Below are 19,498 nucleotides of genomic sequence, written 5' to 3'. Positions count from 1 at the left end.
ACAATTACTATATTCCAAATACACCCTATATTAAAGTCGACTCTAAATAAAGATATTCCCTGTCCAGAATGTTTAACTGGATTTCCACACAATGTATATATTTACATAAGCATACATACATACCTACCCACACTCATTATATTAAACTCACCCATTACATATAGACTTATATGCACACATTCAATATCCTTAGTGTGCTCAGCCCATTAAGTTAGACTGTGCACAGTGAGAAGGACGGAGGACAGTGCGACGTGTGCAGTAAGCCACAACAAATCTTTGCTAATGCACAGGTTCAGTGCCAGAAAAAAGCTCAGTACATTAATACAACACCGGAAAAAAAGCTCAGTACATAAATACAACACCAGAAACAAGCTCAGTACATAAATACAGCACCAGAACCGTGCTCAGTGTATATATAAAGCACCAGAACTAAGTTCAATACATAAATACAGCACCATAACCAAGCCAAATATATAAATACAGCACCAGAACAAATCTCCGTACATAAATACATCTCCAGAACCAAGCTCAGTACATATATGCAATAGTTACATAGTTACATAGTTAGTATGGTTTAGAAAAGACACATGTCTATCAAGTTCAACCAAGGGATGGGAAAAGGGAAGGGATGATACAATGCCAGAACCAAGCTCAGTACATATATACAATGCCAGAACCAAGCTCAGTACATATATACAGCACCAAAACCATGCTCAGTACATAAATACAACACCATAATTAAGCTCAGTACATAAATACAATACCAGAACAAAGTACAGTACATAAATACATCACAAGAACAAAGCTCAGTATATAAATACAGCACCAGAACAAAGCTCAGTACATATATACAGTACCAACACCAAGCTCAGTACATATATACAGCAGCAGAACTAAGCTCATTACATATATACAACACCAGAACCAAGTTTAGTACATATATACAACACCAGAACCAAGCTCAGTACATAAATTACAGCACCAGAACAAAGCTCAGTGCATTTATATAGAACCAGAACCAAGCTCATTACATATATAAAGCACCGGAACCACGCTTAATACATATATATGGCACCAAAACCAAGCTCAATACATATATACAACTCTAGAACCAAGCTATGTATATATGTTTTGAACTAGGTTGTTATGATGTATATATTCACTGAAATTGTTTTTGGTACCGTATATGTAACGTCGGGGTAGGGAGACGGACAGGTGAGCCCTAATCTACCCGCCACTCAGTCCCTGCCTACTTGCACAGCCCGTCCTAGGTGACGGCGTGCAACTGGGTGACGGTCACCTTCGCTCACTATGTGCACAACAAACAAAACAAGACAAGGGAACACAGAAGAAAGAGAAGAGGGGCAGTTGCCCACGGAAACACCGTGAGCAACAGAGTAGTGAACGAGCCGAGTCAAACCAGGAGAGTATGCGGTAGCAAAAGCAGAACAGGAGAATAGTCAGTAAAGCCAGGGTCAATATGAAGCAGAGGTCAATGGTTATAGCAGGAACAGCAGAGCCAGGAAACACAAGAATCACAGGCAAAGGACAAGCTGCAAATGAATGTATAAATAGACCAAGGGCGGGAGCTAGAACCGTCTGGCCAGGCTGTGATAGGTTCTCCCACTCCTCAGCCTACCAGCCTGAGTTGTAGCAGATCGAGTCACTCTATCAGACCTAGGAACAGATGCAGACTGATTAACCACGAGCGTCGACACAGAAGCTGTGTCTGGCAGATCCTTTACAGTATATATGTATGATCTTGGTTCTGGAGTTATATATATGTGCTGAGCTTCTCTTTGGTGCTGTATATATGTATTGAGTTTGGTTGTTATGTAGGAAACTCCAGAACCAAGCTCAGTACATATATACAGAACCAGAACCAAGCTCCGTACATATATACAGCACCAGAACAAAGCTCAGCACAAATACTGTATACAGCACAAGCACAAATACAGTTGAGTACAGAGATCATGTGCAAATTCTTTTTAACCCCTGCCATATAATTTTGTATGGCATAAAATTACAGCTCCCAGTATGGCCTGAACAATGGTAAGGATATGCTGGGAGTTGCTGTTTCACAAAAAAGATCGATAAACCCATAATTTCACTGCAGATCATACAGTGACTACAGTACTGATCAATCACAGGGAGAATAAACATTTATATTTAGTGACTCACATGTGACATCTTCTCAGATTGGAGTCGTTCTTTTCCTGCTTTCTTTTCCATCCGGTGCAGATCTCTATGATGACTTTTCCCGGCCACGACCCATTTCTTCAGTTTGCAGCTCACTTTTCCCACATTTCTGCACTGATAAACGAAGATAAAATACTCATGGTGCCACACTCTATGCCCCTGAATATAATAGTATCATACACTGTGCCCCTCAATATAATAGTGCTACACACTGTGCCTCTCAATATAATAGTACCATACACTGTGCCCATGAATATAATAGCACCATACACTGTGCCCATGAATAAAATTGTGTCAAACGCTGTAAAGTAATGCACCAAACACACACAGTGCCCCCTATAGATCTTGCCCCTCATAGAGCCCCCTGTAGGTAGTGACCCTCATAGAGGCCCCTATAGACAGTGCCCCTGATAGAGCCCCTGTAGATAGTGCTCCCCTAGAGTTCCCCGTAGATAGTGCCCCCATAAAGTCTCCCCTGTAGATAGTGCCCCCTGTAGTCTACAGGCTGTAAATAATACCCTCTGTAGAGTTCCCTGTAGATAGGACCCCTGTAGATAGCACACTAGTAACCCCTGTAGATAGTGCCTCCTAAAGATAGGGCCCCCTGCAGATAGGGCGCCCTGTTGATGTAGTGCCCCCTGTAGATGTAGTGCCCCCTGTAGAGTTTCCTGTAGATGTAGTGCCCCCTGCAGATAGTGCCCACTGTAGATAGTGCCCCCTATAGAGTCCCCTGTAGATTTTATGCCCCCGTAGGGTCCCCTTTATATTTAATGCCCCCGTAGCTAGGGCCCCCTGCAAAGTCCCCTGTAGATGTATTGCCCACTGTAGAGTCTTCTGTAGATTTAGTTCCCCCTGTAAATTTAGTGCCCCCAATGCTGCCCACTGTAAAATAAATTAAAAAAAACATGACATGCTTACCTGTCTCCATTCCCGTGGCATCCTCCAGCGATGCCAGGCTTATCTGTCTTATGAAATCATTGTGCCAGCTGCATCATTGCTAAAGCGCTGAATGGCGAGGCATCACAGGCAGCAGATTGCTAATCAATTGTTTCCGCATCCTAAGGATGCGGATAAAATTGAGTGGCGGGGACCGGTTCCGGGAACCCGCTTCACCTCGGTTCCGCAAACCAGCTGTAATTTTAACAACCGGTTCGGGAGAATCGGGGCGAACCGGCCAGATCCCACCCCTGAATATAACCAAGTAGTGCTATCATGCCAAATGCCGCTATCAGTAACTATGGATATTATGTGTATTACATGTATAGACAGTATGGTGACTGCCAAAGAGAAGGAGGCATAAGGACATGCAGAATAAAGAATAAATTATCGTTTGTCTCCTCTTGTAAACAGGCATCTGCTTGTCATTAGCAGAGGAGACCTGAGCAAACGAGGAAAGACAAGCACTCTCAAAAGCGATCGAAATTACAAAAAACATACATATTTTAGGAAATGTTCTCATTATATTGTTGATCTGAGTTTCTTTTTGCAAAATTATCTTTACATGAAAAAGGACCCAAGACTTTAAGAGGTTATCCACTTTAGACAAGGCCTTTTTGTTTGCTGGTCCCCCGATCATAAGCTGATCACAGTGTTAGTAGAGCACCTAAAGATCAGCTGTATTCTGTGGGGGAACCTTGCAGGGCAAATTAAGTATTACACAGCTCAAACTGAAATTCATGTACTGCTTGTATGATTCATGGACGTGAAGGGTCATCCAGAGCAAGAGATGGTCTCTGTAGCTACTCTCCGCTCTGGCTAATATGTATCTGTGAATCCCGAATGGAGAACCCACTCTCAGCATGGTCTTCTAAATAGGGACCCCTTTAAGTGAAATCAATATGCTACAAAGAATTATCTATTGCAATCTCACCCATCAGTTCTGCCGGAATAGAAACACTGGAGAAGGATGAATAAATACAGCCATCGGAGTACAGTAACAGTTTCCAAACTACTGACTGAACAGCTGCCATGTCACTTACTCAGCATGTGAATCATTTCATTTATAATGTATGAGAGCTACATTTGTGGTTTCATTGATCATAAGATTCATTGATCTTGCATTAAAATATATAACCAAAAAGTAATTTTTATCATACCCCAAAGATCATAAGGACTTTCAAACCCTTCCCTGGAGTGTCAATATACACTACCGTTCAAAAGTTTTGGGTCACCCAGACAATTTTGTGTTTTCCATGAAATCTCACACTTATATTTATCAAAATGTGTTGCAAAATGACTAGAAAATATAGTCAAGACATTGACAAGGTTAGAAATAATGATTTTTATTTGAAATAATAATTTTCTCCTTCAAACTTTGCTTTCGTCAAAGAATGCTCAATTTGCAGCAATTACAGCATTGCAGACCTTTGGCATTCTAGCTGTTAATTTGCTGAGGTAATCGGGAGAAATTTCACCCCATGCTTCCAGAAGCCCCTCCCACACGTTGGATTGGCTTGATGGGCACTTCTTGCATACCATACGGTCAAGCTGCTACCACAACAGCTCTATGAGGTTGAGATCTGGTGACTGCGCTGGCCACTCCATTACAGATAGAATACCAGCTGCGTGCTTCTTCCCTAAATAGTTATTGCATAATTTGGAGGTGAGCTTTGGGTCATTGTCCTGTTGTAGGATGAAATTGGCTCCAATCAAGCGCTGTCCACAGGGTATGGCATGGGGTTGCAAAATGATATAAAGAAATAAGAATAGACTGTCGAGTTTCACATGAAAGCTCTCTTTTTCTAGACATTTTGAGAGTTTAATCAAACCCACAAATGTAATGCTCCAGATTCTCAACTAGCTCAAAGGAAGGTCAGTTTTATAGCTCCTCTAAACAGCAAAACTGTTTACAGCGGTGCTAACATAATTGCACAAGGGTTTTCAAGTGTTTTCTAATCATCCATTAGCCTTCTAACACAGTTAGCAAACACAATGTACCATTAGAACACTGGAGTGATGGTTGCTGGAAATGGGCCTCTATACACCTATGTAGATATTGCATTAAAAACCAGACGTTTGCAGCTAGAATAGTCATTTAGCACATTAACAATGTATAGAGTGTTTTCAAAAATAGGGAAATTTCTAAGTGACCCTAAACTTTTGAACGGCAGTGTATGTATGTATATATATATATATATATATATATATATATATATATATATATATATATTACATAGTTACATAGTTAGTACGGCTGAGAAAAGACACATGTCCATCAAGTTCAAACAAGGGACAGGAAAAGGGAAGGGAAAAATTTCTACACATAGGAGCTAATACTTTTTTGTTCTAGGAAATTATCTAACCCTTTTTTAAAGCCATCTACTGTCCCTGCTGTGACCAGCTCCTGCGGTAGGCTATTCCATAGATTCACAGTTCTCACAGTAAAGAAGGCTTGTCTCCTCTGCAAGTTGAACCTTTTTTTCTCCAGACGGAGGGAGTGCCCCCTTGTTTTTTGAACATGATTTCACCATATTATTTGTATGTGCCATTAATATATTTATATCAATTAATCATGTCCCCCCTTAGTCGTCTTTTTTCAAGGCTAAATAGGTTTAGTTCTTTTAATCTTTCCTCATAACTTAGATTCTCCATGCCCCTTATTAGCTTCGTTGCTCCTTTGTATTTTTTCCAACTCCAGGGCATCCTTTCTATGAACTGAAGCCCAGAACTGAACTGTATATTCTAGATGAGGCCTCACTAATGCTTTGTAAAGTGGTAATATTACATCCCTGTCCCGCAATTCCATGCCTCTTTAAATACACGACAATATCCTGCTGGCCTTTGAAGCAGCTGATAAACATTGCATGCTGTTATTTAATTTATGATTTACAAGTACACCCAGATCCTTCTCAACAAGTGAATCCCCCAGTGTAGCTCCCCCTAGGCTCCCCGGCTTGAGAAAGGCTCTAGAGGACAGATCTGAAACGTTGCACATGGGGCAATAAAGTACCCACTTTTTTTCACATATACTACGGAGTGGTGCCTATTTTTTGAATAGTATATATATATACATAAGTTGTATTGCTACTAATTATTAGATTGAAATAAAAATTAGGGCAAGTCTATATAAAAAAAATAGATACAGTTCTAGGTAGATATGTATCAAGAAGACAGGAAGATTACTGTGCAGACAAAGCTTCCATCTCCAAATGGGCTCGTATTTGCTCCTTTCTGCTGCTCAGCTAGTGCCACACCACAACCATGTCCTTTCCTGCCATTCAGTGATCTCAAGAGATTCATGGATGCACAAGAATCACCTTCAGAGGATCATCTGTTAAATTCCCGGCATGTAGAATTTCAAAGACTTGAATTAGATTACATTACAAGAAGCTGAGCTTCCTATGATGTAGATAGAATTTATACGGAAAAACGAATCCGGCTGCATGACACATTTTTTGACGATTAAGAGTTTTATATCTATATAGTTCATTGTTGTGTAAAATAACAATTGTAGCACTCCCAACCGCTATCTCTACCGTACACAAATATAATGTTCATTTTAGAAATATCAAATTCAGCTAAGCGTATCTGAAATGTTAGTAAGAAAGCCTCCACACACACAATCTACACAGAGAAGTTTAAGAAACATTTTAGAAATGTATTATAATCATTCTAACTGAAAAGTTTTTCTTATTCCATTACAAGATCTCTCTCTCTCTCTCTCTCTCTCTCTATATATATATATATGCTGCAAAGTTTCTTTTTCTATATATATATATATATATATATATATATATGCATATATATATATATATATATATATATATATATATATATATATATATATATTTATATATAAAGGGCCAACCGTCATATTTTTTAAGGCTCCTTGCAACACTTTTCACATTACAGTGTTTGTGTGTGTCAGGAAAGTTTGCAGAATGTCTTGTCGTGGCAGGTGGGCAAACACAATTTAATCAAAATGTGCGCTAAGAACCTCCCGATTGTAAGTAGATTAGAGTAATGCATATTTATTTATATTTAGTGGCTTAGGTGACATTGGTGTTCGCAGTGTGCTGTCGCCATTTTCTTCTGTGCTGTAATCAATTGCTAAGTGATCTGTGTGATCAAGTGTATGTGCGTCCTAGGGATGTTTTTGAGTTATATTATTTAGAGGAATTTGCTCATGTATAGTAAGGTGGTGCAGTGATGCATCTGGGCTTTGGCTTCTTCTTCTACCCTTGTTGGATCCGTTTTGCACTCTTATCTCAAGGACGTAGTGTATAATTTAGTATGAAATGTTCAGTTTCTTAGAAATCCAATGAATGGAATGAAGATGTATTCCTTGAGAAAACTGTTTCATTTGTTATTTTTTTTTAACCTAGAATAGAAGTTTAGGGTGTTCCAGTCTTCAGTTACTTCAGGTAGTAACAGTCACTTGCGATATTAGAAATGCCTTGATTATATTTGCAAATCAATATAATGGATATGTTAATAATAAAAAACCAACACATTTCTTAGTGAGTCTATTGCAACTGAATGCATATATGAATAATGGACTGGTTAGAAGTTCTCTATTAATATTCCACTTCATATGATGTTCATGTGAAAAGGGACATGCATCCTTTATCTATGTAATCAATACAAAGCATGGGTTCCATTGGCCTTCTATTGATCTTACTGATAGAGAAATATTATTTCAGACAAAGGTCTTGTCTGGATGTCTGTCAGCCACGTTTGACATTCTTATACTTTCATTCCACAACGACGGAGGGGGTAATGTGACAGTCTGAGGCTCCTCGCTACTGTCGATTTTACATTACTTTATTAGCCTAAAATGATGGGATTTCAACTGTACACGTTGTTTCTTTTGCTAGATTCATAAATAAGAGAAACAAAAGCTGCAGTAATACTCATATTTTTATTATTAATATTAATAATTATTAGTATTGTTATTTATTTTCTAATTATTATTATTATTATTATTAATAATAATAAAAAAATAGCACAAACAATTTGCATGGGACCATTTTACTAAATAAATAAATAAATTCTAATTTATTTGAATTATAATCTGGTAATCCACTCCAGAATCTTGCCCACTTCCTGCGTGGCGGAGTTCAGGTATTTAACAAGCAGGAGTAATGTACGATCCTGTATTTAGATGTGGTCACTGCTACTGCCTGAGCGAAAACAGCTCCAGATTTTCAGAAGTTTTTTTAATAATTCGTGTTTTTTGCGGCGTTTTTTACGGCCGTTTTTGGAGCTGTTTTTCAATGGAGTCAATGAAAAACGCCTCCAAAAACGTCCCAAGAACTGTGCTGCACTTCTTTTGATGAGCCGTCATTTTACATGCCGTATTTTGACAGCAATACGTAAAATAAAGTCTCGTGGGAACAGAACATCGTAAAACCCATTGTAGGCAATTGGCAGATGTTTGTAGGCGTATTAGGGGCGTTTTTCCAGGCGTAATTTGAGGCGTAAAATGCCTGAATTACGTCTGAAACCACTGCGTGTTAACATACCCTTACACTATCAAATTTATGTTTCCTGCTATTTTACCCTACAAATACCACAGGAGACTCAGAGCTATCTTTCCTGTTAATAGGGCATACTTTAGTTCCGGATGAGGTCACATATTATGAATAGGTCATATGACGTTGTAGGGTGTAACCCCCAGTGATGGACATTTTGTTGTTAAATATGTAGCTGTCCCTTTAACCCCTTACTCACCCTGCCTGAAAAGGCCTTAATGACAGCTAAATGTTTCCGGTTTTGCCACTTTGCCTTTCAGCAACCATAACTTTTTATATTTTGATTGATGTGGCTGCATGAGGCCTTGTTTTATGCAGGAGAAACTGTATTTTTTTTATTCTGCGTGGTTTGGGGGTAGAAAAAAATCACTGTGTAAGTTATATCATTTATATTTACGGAGTAAATAAAGGAAGAAGCGATTGCCGGCATTGTTTTTTTTGTTTGCCTTTTATCCCATTCACGTTTTACGTTAAATTACCTGTTAAATTAATTCTTCAGATTATTACACTCGCTGAGCTACTCTGTTTCCGCAAGTCCCATAGAACTGACTGGTAGTTACGAAAACAACGTCGCTCGCATAATATGCTGCTTCCGTAACTGCCATTCACTACTATGGGAGTTATGGAAACAGCGTGGCTCAGCGAGCTATGCTGTTTCCATAATTTGTGGTCGGAAATTACACGCGTCAGCCACAACACAGAGCGGTAGAACGGGGTTTAAGGGGCCCCGTTCTAGAGATAGGTATGGGTCGCAGAGGTGGGACCCGCATCTATCTGACGTTTATGACATATATGTGGATATGTCATAAATGTCTTTATGGGGAAACCCCTTTAACTGTAAAAAGCAGTAAAATTGGGAGCGTGGGAGGATAAATTCTTCCTGTATTGTTGAAATAGTTAAAAGCCCTGTCTTGAAGTTAGCAGGGATATATTGAAAATCATTTAATTTTTAGTTCTCAAATCATTCCAGAGTGTATTACTCCAACAGCCAGGGGGTATCCCATATAGAGGTATATTGAGTACAACCAGTTAACCCCTGTACTTACTTGCAAGCACAGTTTATGTATGAAAGAGATAGTTCGGAACTTCTTATAATTACCTTTAAACCCTTAATAGCCTATGATGACAATGTATATCACGGTCGGTTGCTAATTCCTGCACGTCATGGTGATTTGGCGGGTGCTGTCAGTACACCCTTAAGATTACTGGCAAGAGCAGAGCTGTATTACACAGCCCTGCTCCTGCTACAACTGCCAGTATTGGAGATAACTCTGAGCCTGCAGCTTAACTTCTTAGATGCCTCAAAAGCGACCGCAACATCCAAGTTGTTTGACAGAGGGATGTGATCCCAAAGTGCCGATGGGTTGCCATGGCAGTCTGGGGCCAGAGTTGCCAGGCCTGCCATTGCTGTTTTCCATATTTGGCACGGCACGCAATAATGCTTTGGTATACTGAGTATACCAAAGTATTATATAAGCCAGTGTTTCCCAAACTGTGAATTGTGACCTCCTGGAGGGTCATGTAAAGACTTCTAGGGGTTCCTGAGCCACCGATGTCCCGGTTTCAACTGTATCTGCATCCTCAGGAGACAGTTAAGAGCAGCATCTCATATAAATACACTGGAGATTCTACACACAGCACTCATAGTATAGACAGTTAAGCAAACGCTCGTTAATCTGCTGATCGTATAGTTTTAAAAAAGTTAAATATTATTGCTGTCGGCAGCACTTCTCCCAGACGCGCTGCCGACATGATAATAATGTATGGGAACGAGTTATTCGGAGTAACGACCGCTCATCCCCATACATAGCTCCTTGTGACAGGAGCAAACGAGCGCCGTTCAACGAGACATCGTTGATCGACGTTCGCTGCACCTGCCAAAATTGGTGGGTGTAATAGGGGCTTTAGTGTGAGTCAGGTAGGTTATATAACTCTGCAACTACTCATTGTATAAATTAACCTATTATTACACTGCACTCCTGATCTCTTAGATAAGAAAAAAATTATCTTTTCAGCAGAACTAAATGCATGGAGGGACATACAGAATAAAAAGAAGGGTGGAGCTGGGTAGGGAGGTATCTCAGAGCTTCTAGGAGGGATTTGATAGGTAATGATGTAATTCTGTAGTTCACAGAAGTCCTCCAAACAGAAGAGACTGACCTCCTGTCTACACATGAGAGCATGGCCTATTTTGTTGGTCAGACGGAGATCACATGACACAGATACCCGTAATTAACAAATTCTAAATGTATAGATGCAACTGAGCTGGGAAGAACTAGATTACACTGCTAGAATATTGCATGATATATGCAAAAAATATATAATTGTCGGGGACCTTTAAGTCTCTTGCCCTTGGCCGTATTCAGGATGTGTGTGTGTGTGTGAGACCCGAATTCCTAATACACAGCCAATAGAAACATATTGGCCTGCACTGTAGCTTAGTTTACCTTCCGTTTTATACTGAAGCACAGTGAGGGCTTTTTCCCATGGATTCCATAAAATAAATTTGTTAGAAAAAAATTGTTGCATGCACTAATGTAAGATTTTTTTTACTGATCTGTAGGGGCTCGATATACTGCTGTACAAGTCTGTGTACTGCTTTACTGTGTGCATTAGACCTTCATTTCAATGTTAGGCTTTGCACATACGCACGTTTAAAAAGTTGAAATCCTTTACAATGAATATAATGTTTAGAATAAAAACTAAACATTTTGTATTGAGTTGCATTCTATCACACATGACTATTTCCCTACATCCTTTAATACAAGTTCCTTGGAAGTCAATTACCCTTTCAGCAACCATGTTCCGGCATTTTGTAAAACTTCAATGGCTGCATAGTTAGTACAGTTGAAAAAAGACATATGTCCATCAAGTTCAACCAAGTTGAAACGTGCAGGCTTAAATTTAGAAAAGTATTGTATGAGAGAATATAGCATTATTGTCCTTCAATCTAGAAGCTGAAAAGACACACTCCCTTCTTAATATCATATTTTATATTTTCTTTATAAGCTCTTTAAGGCCATGTTCACACATAGGTTTTTGGTGCTGTTTTTTTTACGCAGAAACCGCATTGGAAACCATGCTGAATAACGGCTGAAATCACATCCCATTGATTTAAAAAAAAAAAAGTAATGCAATTTCTTCTCGCATTTCCATCTCTGACCTCCCATTGACATCAATGGGAGTCATAGAAAGCGGTTTTCGCTGCTCAAAAAAATGCAGCAAAGGGAGTGCAGGCAGGTCAAAATCTGCCTCAAAATTCCTGAAGACATTTTTCTGCCTGCAAAAGTGTGAACATACCCTAACAAGTAATTTAAGCCATGTAACATTGAAGAATGTCTTCTAAGTTAATGGCTATATATAGCATATTGTATATATATACAATATGTGTGAATGTGTATATATATATATATATATATATGTATATATATAAAAAAATAAAATATATATATATATATACACACACACACACACACACACACACACACACACACACACACTATTATTTGGATAATATATTTCATTTGACCTACTCCATTCATAACTGCTGTCTTTAAATGGAAAAAAGAAAGAAGAATCTACAAGCTTCCACTTATCTTCATTAAACATGTTCTCTGAATAATCATTAAATAGACTACAATAGTTTATGAAGTGCCCACAGTAAATGTTTTATTAGTAAAACTCAAAGACTTATTGCACAACATCCACACACCCACACATTAATGAAATTTCCTTGGACAGTCTATGAACTAAGCTCTCAGAGAATTTATGACCTCTGCTACATTGGGATAGAGGAGTACATTTTATGAATACAAACATACACTTCCAAGCAAGAAAGCTGAGAAACAGCCCGTCACCCGCCACTTCTGTCACTGCACTCTCTAAGGATCACCTTACTTAAGCTCATTACTAGAGAAGGGTTACAGATATGTTTAGGAAGAAATGACAAGATGTTGGTCTCCTTGAAATGCATGCAAATATCTGTTAACTTGTCATTTCTTCGAAGGCCTCAAGTGTCTTGTACAGAAAGGGGAAAAGTAAATTGTTTTTGCAGCTCAACACATCGGCCTCCGAGGAAGATACTTGGCTTCGGCACATTTTCTTTTTCCTATCTGAAATGTGTTACTATTTATTTCCCATAGCACAGTGAGAAAACTATCAATTAAGATATGTCTATTTCACCTTAGTACTTGTATTTGATGCAGGTCTATTTATCCAGCTCCAGCAAAGTGTAAAACTTTTCTGTTCTCCCACTTCTAGAACATTTCTATTTCTGTTCTGCTTCTTTGCGCATACCAGCAAACACTTCGTTTATTTTCAGACACACTGGTATTCCGCAAGGATTTATCCAACTTTTATCTTCAACAGAAAAATAATCAATGTTGAAATTCAGAGTTCATTCAGAATGAATATAATTCTCAGAAAATCTATGTGTGGATTCTCTTTTATTATAATAAAAGAATCCTATAAAACAATTTGCTGCCATTTTAGCTCCACTCATGGCGGTTGTTTTTAATAGAGCGGCCGAAAATAAGGAATTTCCTTCAGAAATGCTTGCAGCGACAATTATCACACTTCCTAAACCTGGCAAAGATCCAGATACATCGGCGAATTTCCGTCTGATTTCCTTGTTGAATACGGATGTGAAATTGTATGCTAGGGTGATGACAAATAGGCTCTTCCATATTCTCCCAACTATTATTCACCCTGACCAAGTGGGCTTTGTAGTGCATAGACAGGCTCGTGATGGTACACGCAGAATTTTAGATCTCATTTAATGTGCGGAAATAGCCCGAACGCCTTTTCTGCTCCTGGCTTTGGTTGGGGAGAAGGCGTTTGATAGAGTTCATTGGGGCTACTTAGATGCAGTTTTACAAAAATTTGGGTTTATTGGGAGAATTAACTCTTTATATTCTAAACCATCTGGATGGATATTTTCCTCTGGTTATTTATCTCAACCTTTTTTAATATCCAATGGCACCCATCAGGGATGCCCCTTCTCCCCATTTATTTTTGCATTGGCCATGGAGCCGTTGACAGAAGACTTTAGAGTAGATGATAATGTTCGGGGTCTGGTGGTAGGTAACACTGAAGATAAAATTGGACTCATGATATCATTCTGACCTTAACTAATCCACGTACATTCTTGCTAGCAGTACAAGCAGTTCTTAGTAGTTTTGGAATGATATCCTATTATAAAGTTAATGATAAAAAATCACAGATATTAAATATGGGCATCTCTTCTGGGCTTCGGTTAGCATTAGCGCAGGAATTCCCTTTCCAATGGAATTCTAAATCCATTAAATATTTGGGTATTAAATTAACTTTCCCTAGTACGGCTCTTTATCTTGTAAATTTTATCTGCTGTTATCGGTACCTAAACAATTAAGCTTGTATAGCAAAACACAGCTCTCATGGTAAAATAGCGGTATTTAAGATGATGGTGTTGCCGGCCATATTATATTTTTTCCGTACAATAGCCATACCCCTTCCAGTTACATTTCTTAAATCTCTGCAGAAGATTGTTTCCTCTTACATTTGGTCGAGTTTACGCCCTAGAACTCAATATAGGGTGATGATTAAGCACTGGAAACAAGGTGGGATGGGTGTTCCTGATTAGATTTCATATTACTTAGCTTCTCTTCTAGATCAGACAAAATACTGGTGGACAACTCATCCATATTAGGCGTGGGTGCAGATTGAGGAAAATTGTATGGTTTGTAAAGCTGTATCGTTATTAAAAACTGTAGGGATGCCGAATCCCTTGCATCCTCTACCTCAAATTCTGAGTATTAAAGCTACGACCTTAGAATGGAGTAAATATGTAGCAAATAGCTTGGACTCGGATTCGGTGACTCTACTTAGCACGCCTCTGTTTTACCTTAACTCAATGATCCCTTCCATTGATATAACTAACTGGGTGACCTTAAGTGTTAGCAAAATAGGGCATCTATATGTTCTTAATACTCTACGTTCCTTTGACTCCCTTTCTAGTACATTCCATTTACCCAGAGCTGATTTCTTTAAATATCTACAGGTGAGACATGCAGTTTCAAAGATAGATATTTCCACCGCATATTTCCCTAGATGGCCACTTAGATAATTTCTTCATGAAGGGCATTTCATGTTTTTATAGTGCTCTTGTTAATTGCGATAAAGATATTAAATCTAAGTATGTTAGAGATTGGGAGCGGGATTTAGGGAGTGTATACAGGGAGGAGGATTGGACAGTGGCATTTAATTGGACTAAATCCATCTCAAAAGGTGTTCAACAGTGGGAATTGTCACATAAATTACTACTTAGATGGCATTTAACCCCAGTCCGGATTACGAGAGTTAACCCTGCCTATTCTGATTTATGTTGGAGGGGATGTGGCATTCGTGGTATATACCTACATGCATGGTGGCAATGTCCTGTCTTGCAGCTGCTTTGGCCTACAGTTTTTGACTTCCTAAACAGGCTTTTGTCAACAAATATACCTATGTCCCCTGATTTGGCGTTTTCTTTCTGTGCAGTCTTTACCTCCACATGCCCGAACTGTAGGATCTCACATAATTTTAGCTGCTAGAAGCGCAATTGCTAGATCTTGGAAAAGCCCCTCTGCCCCTTCCCTTCAGGAGATATAGTCTTCTGTGAACACTGCTTATAGGTTGGAGTTTCAATATGCAGTCTTGACTTCGGCAAAGGGGGATATTTCAAAATGCTGGGCCCTCTGGGACCCTGAATTTCTTTTCTAGAGTAAAGTTTTCCATAACACTCGAGATATCAGAGTATTTTTATTTATTTATTTTTATTTTCTTTTATTTATTTTTTTTATCCCTCCTTAATTGTTTATTTTATTTCTTTTACTTTTAGGTATTTGCTGTTGCGTATATAAGTGTATGTAATATAATGCGGTGCCGATAGCGGTACTTTGCATTTCATTAATATTCAGTGTGGCAATTGACTACTTTGTTATTATTGGTATAAAAGTTTCTAGCTTACAAAGGGTGTATTTTGTAAAGTTTAGCTTTGGTAACAGGAAGCATATTGGGTAAAGAATGTTCCTGGACAACAGTAAGGGCAGATTCACACGAACGTTGCGTTTTTGCGCGCGCAAACAATGCAGCGTTTTGCGAGCGCAAAAACCATTTGACAGCTGCGTGTGTCATGCGTGTCTGATGCGCGGCTGCGTGATTTTCGCGCAGCCGGTATCATAGAGATGAGGCTTGTCGACGCCCGTCACTGTCCAAGGTGCTGAAAGAGCTAAATCTTTCATCACCCTCGACAGTGAATGCCAAACACAACAGCGAAAAACCTGTAAAAAAAAAAGATAAAGTTCCTACTTACCGAGAACTTCCCGGCCGTTGCCTTGGTGACGCGTCCTTGGTGACGCGTCCTTGGTGACGTGCCTCTCTTGACATCGGGCCCCACCTCCCTGGATGACGCGGCAGTCCAAGTGACCACTGCAGCCTGTGATTGGCTGCAGCCTGTGCTTGGCCTGTGATTGGCTGGAGCTGTCACTTGAACTGAAGTGTCATCCCGGGAGGTCGGACTGCAGGAAGGAGACAGGAATAATCGGTAAGTTAGAACTTCGTTTTTTTTTACAGGTTCATGTATTTTGGGATCGCAAGTCACTGTCCATGGTGCTGAAACAGTTTAACTCTTTCATCACCATGCACAGTGAATGTCTCCCGATTTCGCGGACCGGAAATTTCTTTGCCGGGTTCGGCCAAAACGAGTTTGGCCGAACCCAGTGAAGTTAGCTTCGGTTGTCGGGGTTCGCTCCTCGCAAAGACACTCCGTTTGGATGCTTGGAAACAGAAAAGCACGTGGTGCTTTTCTGTTTCCATTCATCCTTTTGACAGCTCGTGCGCTGTTTCAGTCGGTTCGCACGGTGTGCTTCCGTGCGACCTGCCTGGTTTTCGTGATGCGTGAAATACGCAGAGTTATTGAACCTGTCGCGTATTTTGCGCAGCGAACAAACGCTGCGCAAAATACACGGACTGTGTGTACTGCCCCATAGACTTCTATAGGGCATTGCGTGCCGCGCGAAAACCACGCGGCCTACACGCTGCCAAATCACGCTCGTGTGAATCCCCCCTAATATTGATGATTTCTTTATACAATGTTTATTATGTATCGTTTATACTATTTTTGAAAATCCAATAAAACTATTTTGGAAAAAAAAAATTATAATAAAAGAATCCTAACTTTACTAGTGTGGTGATGTAATCGATATCACATAAAGCCCCTCCCAGAAAAGGTCAGAGGTGGGAGAGGAGGACAGAAGGTCTCCATGGTTAGCTGGACATAGCAGAGAAGATGGACCCATGTTCTACTCAGCCACGTATGTGTAAGTGACACAAGTGAATGTACAGGGAGGTTGTGACAGGACTCCTTAAGGAGACTGTAATCTGATCCCTGCTGTTACCAACAAATATGGATACCAGTCTTTATCATTCTGTCACACGGAAATGATTTATGTGTTCAGTTTTGATTTTTCTATTGAAGATATAAATGTCAACAAAGAAGACTGTGGTGGACTCTTTATGTAGTCAGTTCTATTTATCTTCTCAATTGGGAATGTCCTTATTAATCATAAGGTCTGACTGAGTAGAGCACCTGCTCTACGGCCAGGACTGGAGCTAGCCTCCAATCCGGCCGATTAACCCCTTAGATGCAGTGATCAAAAGCAATCGCTTCATCTAGGTGGCATCTAGCAGATCGGCACCCCCGCAGTGCGATTAAGGGGGTGCCGATGATTGCTATTGCAACCGGAGGCCTACCAATGACCTCCTGGCCCGCCAAGTACGGTAGCGTTTTAAGCCCCGCCCGGAGGCGTGGCCTAAAAGGCTTTCTGTCAATGCCAAGGAGATGGCGCAGGCTCAGAAGCTGAGCCTGCGTTATCACCAGTGGGTCTTAGCTGCATGCTAAACCTGACACCCTGCTTTAATGACCAGGACCAGAGCTAGCCTCTGATCCGGCCAAATAAACCTTTAGATGCAGAGATCGCGGGAGTGCCGAAGGTTGCTATGGCAACCGGAGGCCTAACAATGGCTTCCTGGTCTGCCAAGAATGGAAGCCTAATAGGCCCCGCCCAGAGGCAGAGCCGAACAGTCTTGCTGTCATTGTATAACTGAGATCTCTAATACACTGCTGTCAAGAAGGGTCTGTGGACCCACTGGGCCATACCGCTTGGCGGTAAGGCAGCTGGCAAACAGGACACAGGTCAAAGTCTATAGTTCGTATAGGGTACCTGTGACAGCTCGGACAGTAGCAAGGCAGGCTAGGCAGGAACTTGGCAGCAGGTGGACGTCAGGTGTGGAGAAGCAGAACAGGCGTGGTATACAACGCAACACGGCACTAGATCAGGATAGAAGTTATAGGATACACGAACAGGAAAACTGGGAACAAGGAAACACTAGGGGGCCATATGCAAGACAGACTAGGAAAACACAACAAAGCTCAGGCATCGAACTAGGGGGCTGGACCCCTCTTATAGTCCAGAGTATTCACGCGCGCACCCTACGGGATCTGGCTGTGATGAGTAGACGCGAAACTTTTCAGAAGAGCAGGAGCATTGAGGTTCTCCTCTGGCTCCCAAGACCTCTCTTCAGGACCAAATCCCCTCCAATCCACCGAATAAAAGGTCTTTCCTCTCACTCTGTCTGGTGTCTAGGATCTCTTGAACCTCAAAGGTGTCTGAAGGACCGCTGGCAACAACCACAGGGCTAGGAGTCTTGCTGTAGCAGTTCAGAACCACCGGCTTCAGGAGGGAGACATGGAAGGAGTTGGGGATCTTGAGCGTAGGAGGCAGCCGAAGCTTATAGGCGACAGGGTTGAACTGTTGTAGGATCTCGAATGGTCCGAGGAACCTGGGAGCAAACTTGCATGACGGCACTCATAGTTGAATGTTCCTGGAGGACAGCCAGACCTTTGTGCCAGGAAGAAACTGAGGAGGTTCTCTTCTCCTTGTGTCCGCCCTCCGTTTCATACGGTCAACTGCCAGCAGGATAGAGGATCGAGTCTGCCGCCAAATCTGTAGAAAGTCCCTAAAGGCCACGTCAGCAGCTGGTACCTTGGATGAATCAGGAACCGGGAGAGGTATTCGTGGGTGTTGGCCAAGGACTATGAAGAACGGAGTGTTCCTTGTGGACTCGCTGGTATGATTGTTGTAGGAGAATTCAGCCCACGAAAGCAACTGAACCCAGTCATCATGTTGCCTAGAGACAAAGTGACGCAGGTAGTTCTCCCAGATTTGATTGATCCTCTCGACCTGTCCATTGGACTGAGGATGGTAGGCCGAGGAAAAGTCCAACTTCACACCTAGAAGTCCGCAGAGGGCTCTCCAGAACCCCCCGATCAGACACAATATTCTGCGGCAAGCCGTGCAGGCGGAAGATGTGCTGGATAAACAGCTTGGCCAGTTGAGGAGCAGATGGAAGACCGGTCAGAGGAACGAAGTGGGCCATGTTCGAAAATCGACCCGCCACCACCCAGACAGTACTGCAACTGGCAGAGAGAGTCAGGTCAGTAACAAAGTCCATAGCTATATACTGCCAGGGAGCATCGGGCACAGGCAATGGCTGGAGCAGACCAGCGGGTCTGGAGTGAGCGACCTTGTTAGCTGTACACACAGAGCAGAAGGAAACAAAGTCCATAACATCTTTGGGCAGCGTGGGCCACCAGAAATGATGGGCAATAAAATCCTGTGTTTTACGGATCTCCGTGTGACCTGCCAGTCTAGAGGCGTGTCCCCAGCGGAGGACTCTCCTTCGGTCAGCCATGCGCACAAAAGTCCTCTCGGGAGGAATGTCCCCAACTTGCAGGGGATTGACTGAGA

The sequence above is a fragment of the Rhinoderma darwinii genome, chromosome 2 (assembly GCF_050947455.1).
Source record: "Rhinoderma darwinii isolate aRhiDar2 chromosome 2, aRhiDar2.hap1, whole genome shotgun sequence".
NCBI lineage: Eukaryota > Metazoa > Chordata > Amphibia > Anura > Rhinodermatidae > Rhinoderma > Rhinoderma darwinii.
The sequence above is the reverse complement of the archived record's forward strand: the minus strand, read 5'-3'. Positions refer to the sequence as shown.